The 8,125-nt window shown below is 36.1% G+C and overlaps 1 long non-coding RNA gene across 1 annotated transcript in view; it reads left to right on the forward strand.

The window, feature by feature from the left end:
• The window catches only part of LOC136799314 (uncharacterized), a 159,651-nt gene that overhangs the window by 111,714 nt on the left and 39,812 nt on the right, over positions 1–8,125 (forward strand). The gene's annotated exons all lie outside the window — the stretch shown is intronic.

Raw genomic sequence — 8,125 nt, forward strand, 5'->3', positions numbered from 1 at the left:
TGTCAGATGCGTTGTGAAATTTCCAAAAGAAATTATAATTAACATAGAATTAGTAACTTCTTTATTTACACACAAAAACTCTCAAAGTTGCGATCATTAGTGTTGTTAGATATTCATTTTGTGTGATGCTTTTTCTCAACAAATGAAAGCATGCTTCAAGTAAAAATCATGGGCTTCTGACCATTAATTGGCATTTGTTTAGCTTGTTCGTGGTCAATGTGAAATTCTATCAGAAGCTTGTATTAGACTTGAAGTATATAGATTTGGAAGTAATTGCAGTCTGTCAGGTGTATTTTCATTTAAGTAAAGATTACTCATAATTGTTAATAGAAAAATGCGGTAAGATGAAAAAAAATCGGTAAACACAAAACTGAAATACCATTTAATAGGTAACACCTTTTAAAAGAAAATTGTTTAGAAAGAAAAAAATTGAAGTGGCTCCACGGGAGTTTCTAAACATCGATCAGAAATGGCGACCACGACCAGCGACCACGACCGGCGATCAGATAAATTTGGGTTATCGAGTTTTTCCTCTTTCTCCACCGTAGAGTCTTTCTCTTATGATCATTTATTTATCGAATTGAAGAGTAAAGCTCACCCCTGTCTCACCTACAGTGATTATAAAGCCTCGTGTAAAACGTGCAGAGTAGCCATTTCAACGTTCTTGGAGCTTGAATAGAGTGTCAATTTATATCCTTTTGTATTTTTGGCATCAAATTAATTAGTGGCAAAATTTGTGCTGGAATTTATTTAGGAAGCTTTATACTTGATCATCAGATCATTATTTCGTCAAAATAAGTCATTTTGACAATGAAAGGACAATAGAATAATTGATGAGATTGATATCTCTAAAACTGGCCTTCCCAGCTTTTTCCTACTGACAATTTCTATCTATTCATACTAAAGGCATCTCATTCGGTACAATTAAAATATTTGGTGTAATAAAGCTTACAAACATCATACTTAATGACCTTGTCAATATTTTTGTCAAATAGTGTCACTTTGTCTAGAAAATGACTGGTTACGTCAAAAGTCACTTTTAGTATTCTCTAGCTAGAGTAATTCTCAGTCACGTGCTCAGTGGTTCATTTGAAAGCCACATCATGGCTCGATTTGGATGTTCTCTACGGTGGAGAAAGCAGGTAAACTCGATAACCCAAATTTATCTGGTCGCCGGTCGTGGTCCCTTGTCGTAGTCGCCATTTCTGGTCGATGTTTAGAAACTCCCGTGGCTCCACACACTTTCGGTTTATTCTTATGTAAGCTCACAAAAACAAAATAAGGCACCTGCTTTTTTCCTTTTTCACTCAAATAAATCGCGATCGTTTGTTTTGATTTTCCTTATAAGGAAATTTAGTATTTCAAGCATTCTTGAGTATTTATATGATCACGATCATGATTTTTGGAGATAGAGGCTTATATTAATTAATCAATCGGACATGTCCGACCCATTTTACTTTAAAAGCCTTAGGACATGTCCGATCCAAATCAATTTTTGATCGGACAATGTGTCCGACCACCTAAATATCGTTATTTCGAGCCCTGTCAGACTCTAACCCCGCCCCCACCCCTTTGCGTCAATTATTTGACACTGGAAGATTCTGGAGCACTTCTGCTTCTAGCATCTGGTGTTCCAGAGCATAATTTTCGGTGATTGGTCTGTACTGGAACTCCAGAACATTCCATTGCACTTCCGGTCCGGTGTTTCGGAGCACGATATCGGGACAAATAGTTTTTTGTAACCATGTTTAACAGTTTTTTAGAACCTGTTAAAAATCACTTGGTTCGGAAGCACCGGAAGAGCTCTGGAACTTTCCATAGAGAAAAATAGTGTTTTTTAGCTGCTCCGGAAAACTCCGAGAGGGTCCTGAAATTCTTGGTATCATTCTTTTATCAACCAGACCTGATCAATCGAACTTGTCGAACCAATCAAGCAATCGAACTAGTCGAATTCCATCGAACGATTTAAAAGTTCGATTAAAAAAATTAATCGAACTCTAAGATTTTTTAAAAGATTGTGAGTGTTCGATTAAGTTCGATCAATGGGTTTCGGTTCGATCGGTTTGATAAGCCAATTTTGTTTGACAATAAGTTTGTGCTGCTCCGCTGTACCGTATTATATAGCTTCTTTTAAAGCCAAATTCGGAATGTAAATCGGGAAATTAATTCCGATAACAGATTACACACTTTTCCTGTACCCTTTTAGCGCCAATCTTCAGGAGATAAAGGGTTTTTAAAAGTCCCTGTAACAATCGCCTGGACCATTACAAATGTTTACCAATTTCAGTCGGATACAGCTTTATTGTGTGTAACGCTCTGTCTAGGAAATTGAAAAAAAAGACCCGACTGGATTTATCGAAGCTCCGCCTGTCCTTTTGCTTTCGTATAATCCAGCGGCTGGTTTGAAACGCAGGTCACAACACAAGGTCACAGGTCGCAGGTCACAGGTCATAGGTCAAGTTTGACATTTTTTTGTTATTTCTGTGATCTGTGGGGGATCTGTGTCTATGGCATGTGACTAGCTGTATTGTATAAGGGTTGCGAAGCGATCCAGTCTCCACCTCAATTCGCAAGTTGCTAGCAAAATAAGAGACACTCTAAAAATCCCTCTAAAGCCGCTATAGAGACAGGGTCGTAAGAGCCTTAATGCCAAACACACCACATAATCCACGGCGGCACAACACCCGCCGCCGCCAGCGCATCGCTCTTTTTTTCCTTCTAGTTCTAGTTATTCTAGTGTAAATGGTGCCTTAATAAAATCTAACGATATTCGTCGAATGATCGAACATTTTTATTCAAATCACGAATCGTCTGTCGAAATCATCAAAACATAAAAATAAAACAAAAACAAAAATGTACAAAGATGGTTTGTTGGTTCTTGGGCATTTTTAATTTAATTCTTGACAAATTCAACAAATTTGATTACCTCCATACTTCTTTATCATAGATAGAATACCCACTTGATTTTGCAAGGTAAGTTTCGTTCACTAAAAGAGCACTCCTTCGCCCGCGGGACTTGCAAAAACCTGAAAGGTGACAGAAAGGATCTTCATCATCTAACAGCAAATAAACATTTAAAACCGAAGAACCACTGCTTAGATTGCTTAGATGCGTGCCACCCGCGCGGCAATCTGATCAACTTCAGATTCTAAGTCCGTGTTTCGGCTTCCGGTAATTTTTTTGCTGTTCACTGCTAGGGTACACCATTTTAAAACGGCATTTTTCGCAGTCCTAGCTACAAAACCGAGAAAGTTTTCGTGGCTTTAAGCCAAACCATTCAAGGTCATTTTGATAAAATCATCGGTTTGAAGATGTGATTTATATATAGCAAATTTTATAGCAAATTTTTGCTTGGGATAGAAGTTAAAGGTACGTGCACAATATAGCAAAACTGCTTCGCTCATAAATTCGCTTCGCACAAATCTATACTTCTTTTTGGTTCGGTAAAAGATACACCATCTACCAACCTTGTCCCCGTGTATCCCGCCCAGACTTTATTTACGTTAGTTACTGATTGACGCCAGAGAATAGCGAGTAGCGAGAAGAAACACCATTACAACAGAAGGATCATCGAGGTTGACCAGGGATCATTTACCCCCTAATATTCACAATTAAGGGAGGTTATGGAAGGGAAGCCAGTCATTTTTGCAATCCTATTATCAGACAAACGTGATGAACTACTGCCTGTCATCCTCAACTGGTTGCGGACAAAGCTAGCACTTGCCCTTATAAGATCCACCGTTCTCTCCCTGAGAGGAAGTAGAACTTTAAAAAACAAAATCATAATAAAAGACTTTGAGGATATCACAATAAGTGAGTCGATTGGGTATTTGCCATAAAATATATTTTATAAATTTACTAATTGAATTTATTCATAGTTATGTGGAAGATTTGGATATCTCTGTAAATTTTGTTGATTCTATAGTTTATTTTGGTTTATTCGAAATAAAATTTCTTATTATTTTCTTAAAAAAAAAGAGAATAGCGAGCTTACGTATTTGCACTTTGGAGGACGGTAGAGTGACTGAAGCGATTTGGAATAACCCGCATCTCTGACCCGCAAAATCGAGGACAGTAAAAGTTCTGACTCACCGTCCTCCTCAGTTGGTCAGGATCTTGTCAAATTAGAACCTTACCGTCTCCGTCCAAGAAAAACACACATACATAAACTCGGAAATCTGGTGTTGGCTAAGGGGGAACTTTCAAAACAATACGTCATAAAAAAATCTGACGTTACCAAGTTGCATGGTTTTGATGTAAAAAAAATGCAATGGTTTCAAATCCAACAACAAATGAAATCCGACGTTTGTTTTTAAATTACGTAATCTTACGCGTTTGAAAACCAGCCAATGCCAGGCGGGTATTATCTAGCGTTATCAGTAAGCATCAGTTGGCCTAACAGAAAATGTATAACAAAAAAACATGCCAAAGGTTTGTGGGCTAAATCAGACAGAAATCGGTATTTCGTAAGTGCCAAATATATGGAAATTCACTTTTTATGGCCAGAGCCCTTAAATTTTAGTTTGTTAATTTGTATACGTTTTTGTCGTTTTTTTTTAGGGGATGAGATTTCGAAATACAAATTTATTATGAAAAAAGATATTCATCCTGGTCATGTTAGTTAAAAGAAATTACAACAATTGTTTTGATTTGAACAGTGAATGGTTCTCTTACTTACACTTTTAGTAAATCACAAAACTGCTGTCAAATTTATTTCAGACCCACGGTACTCAAGATTCTCTGTTTTTCAACAGTCTCAGATCTTGGATACAAAGGGTCATCAGTTACCAAAAATCCATGGCAAACATTTAGCTTATAACCTTCAAATACTTGATAACCGTATTGATCTGTTGGGTGACTCTGACCGGAGTGATATCCGTAAGAGGGCATGCCGTAACGAAGATTTGTGTTTATAGTACGGGCCGTAATCGCATCAGCAATGCCACGACGTCTGTGTTCAGGATACGTATACATACGTTCTTGAACACCATTTGAAGAAATAGTCATCCACCCAACAATCTCGTTTGTTTGTTTATGATACGCTCCTATCGTCATCTGGTTCTGTATAGCAAATCGAATTTCATCTTGAATCAATATTGGTTGAAAATGTTTGATCTTGGTATGGAAATCATTCATGTTGCAAAAACCAATACGGTAATTTTCCAATTCTTGTTCAACAGCTTCGTCTTGGATGTTTGTATTCCTGTATGTTAAGAATATAGGTTCCTCAAAAGAGCTTTGTGGAGGAAATCCAGTTGCAATGAGTAATTGATCAACGATACGTTGGTCTGTCTCTTGTATGCCTTGACCTTTCTGGTAAACTGATAACAAATCGTTGAAATCAGAATCAGTGAGTTGGTCAAAATCCTTGCACCAGACTTGGTAAACATGCTCATATCCCATTTCCTCCGTATTTGGTTTACAAGTGAGATCATTTATTTGATACCCAACTAAAGGGCTTTTAAGCATGATTTTGGTGCTTTTCTCAGCATATGCGTGATCAGAGTAAATCTCAACGAACTGCTTGAAGTAAGGATGTGAGAGGCTGCCAATAACAGGGATGACAGATGGATCAGTTCTGGAGCACCGCCATAAACCTTGCAGGAAAGAGTTTCTCAAACTTCCAGTAATAGACTTCAATTTCAACATTCTCATTTTCGTAAGTCTTTGATTGCGTTAAAATCCCTCATAATAATAACAACGGTTTATAGATAGACGGTAAAGCTTTTCACGAGAGAGCCACCAATCTTGTATTTTTGTGGTTAAAATGTCAAAGTGCAAAGGACTTGCAGCTGCTATGCGTGTTACATCTGTGTTGAATATCTATCAATTCTATAAGACAATTCTATAAGTGCAACTTTACACATGATTAACGAGAGCTCGAGAGTTGTTTTCTTCTTGAAGAAGCATTTCGAGTCAGCCGATGAGATTAATACGATGGCTCTTAGGACGACCTTTTAACCTTTGTTAAATTTTGTTTAGCTCTATTTTTTGAGTAGCATGAGTATCGGAGGCTCTAATGCGTTCTAATTCTTAAATTTAGAACAACATGAAGTAAATTCTTTGATCGAAAGAGTAACATAATCTGCTATGGGAATTGGCAGGAATTCAAATTTTCATATATATAGTATGAAAAAGTAAAATATTTTTCCTGTCAGACCTACAAACAGCAAAGAGTGGCCGAATTCTTTTTCCTCTTAGAGAGACGATGTTACAATGAGAAGGTAGCAAATCTTCTCTGGGTCCCTCTGTCTTTATCCTGTCTTGGGACATGCTGACTGTCATTTAAGACAGTCAGGCGACATTACCCCAGCGGCCTGTACAAGATGACAACTCTAAACAGTATGCGGCCCCCAAAACGGTGATCAAATTTGAAATTTCTCTCCAATCTAGAGGAAAAGAGGTTTTACAAAAATTTTTGCTGCATGAAAACCTTTAACATCTCTACTTTATTTCCTGGAAGTTCTTTTTCAAAATTTTAAATTTCAACAAGATAGGTAGCTTTTTTCTAATGGCCCCCAAAACGGAGGTTTGAAATTTTAGCGATTTCTCGAGATATCTCTAAGATATGAATACAAAATTTTGACCATAGTTTTGAAATATGATTTAGAGGGTTTTGGGCATAAATTTATTTGATAACATTTTTACAGTATACCCCTACAATTTTGATTTAACAACGTCTTAATCAAGTTTTTGAAAACAAATCTCCTTTGAAAATAGTTCCATTCATGCATGGAATAAGCTGTGAAAACTTTAGAAAAAAAGCTTAACTGAAACTGAAAATATTAAGCTTTAAAGATATTTTTCTCCTTATTTTGCAAAAAAATGACAGAATTTGCCGTTTTTTGCTGATTCAGCGAAAAATTTTACATTTGATGTTAATTTTTTGTTATAAACTATTAACTCAAGGTGATAGGAATAGAATTCCAAGATTCTTTGCTTTTTCTCATATATAGAATTTTTGGTTTTGTCAATGCTGATTCTAGGGCTCCAAAATACTGGTTGACCTTCAAGATGTTATATCTTTTACCCAGCCTCTAAAGTCACTGATGTATTTGCATTTTCTGAACGGCATTAGAATAGGTGTAGAAAGTTTCCTATACCCCGTTTTCATAACTTATTTTCAATATCCAAGGAGCTAGAGTGAGTTATATGCAATTTTTATCTAATTTTGGTGTTAAAATATTTCCTTTAGACGCAAATATGTTATTTTGAATCTGTCTCAAACCAGCAAAAACATGCTCATTTTTAAGTATAACCATCATTCTTTCAAAATAAACAAAAATCGTTTAATTCTGATAAATCTACAAGTCAGAATCTTAATTTTAACGAAAACCTCCGTTTTGGGGGCCGTCTCCGTTTTGGGGGCCATATACTGTATATAGAAGTAGAACAAAACATCCGACTTAGGACTTGAATTAATAATTGAGAATAAATTTAACACATGGGAATTGGCAGCAATTCAAGTTTTCATGAAAAGAGAAATAAATTTAACACTGACCGTCCCGGCGTCGTCGAAGCGTCCGAGACTACTTTTTAAACAACCTAAAGCAAATTAATGTACTTTACAGTTTCTTGTACCAAGGAAATTTCCAAGGAAAATTACATTAGACATTATATATGTTCTACATGAGAAAATTATAACTGAAGTGGTTTTCTGCTACTTTTATCAAGTTGATTTTTCAAGAAAAATCGCTCTGTCTTATGAATGATAAAGAATAGTTATTTTGAAAAATCTTGAATTGTTGAAATCTACCACAATCAAGAGTATCGTGTAAAACCTTTCTTATGCTTGGAGTACGTTAGTCATAGTGGTCATAAATGGATAAACCATTCTTGAGAAATTCAATTTTTAGTTTTCAAGACGTCATAATCAGTTTTAGTGGTTTTTCACAAAAATCAGCGAAGAACAACTAGGTTACACATCAGGTTAGAACACATCATGGTAACCTTCGTGTTCAGTCATTTATTTGGTCATTTTCTGTCGACTAATGCGATCTAAAAATTATGGTAATATTCAGTTTTTGAGACATGCCATAACTTACTCGAGCGTTGACATTCAAGAGCGACTATAAAAGACTATGGAATAGCTTTGAAAATTTCAAAATTAGATATTTCAAAATGA

The sequence above is a fragment of the Clytia hemisphaerica genome, unplaced genomic scaffold, assembly GCF_902728285.1.
Source record: "Clytia hemisphaerica strain Z4C2 unplaced genomic scaffold, Clytia hemisphaerica genome assembly, whole genome shotgun sequence".
Classification (NCBI taxonomy): domain Eukaryota; kingdom Metazoa; phylum Cnidaria; class Hydrozoa; order Leptothecata; family Clytiidae; genus Clytia; species Clytia hemisphaerica.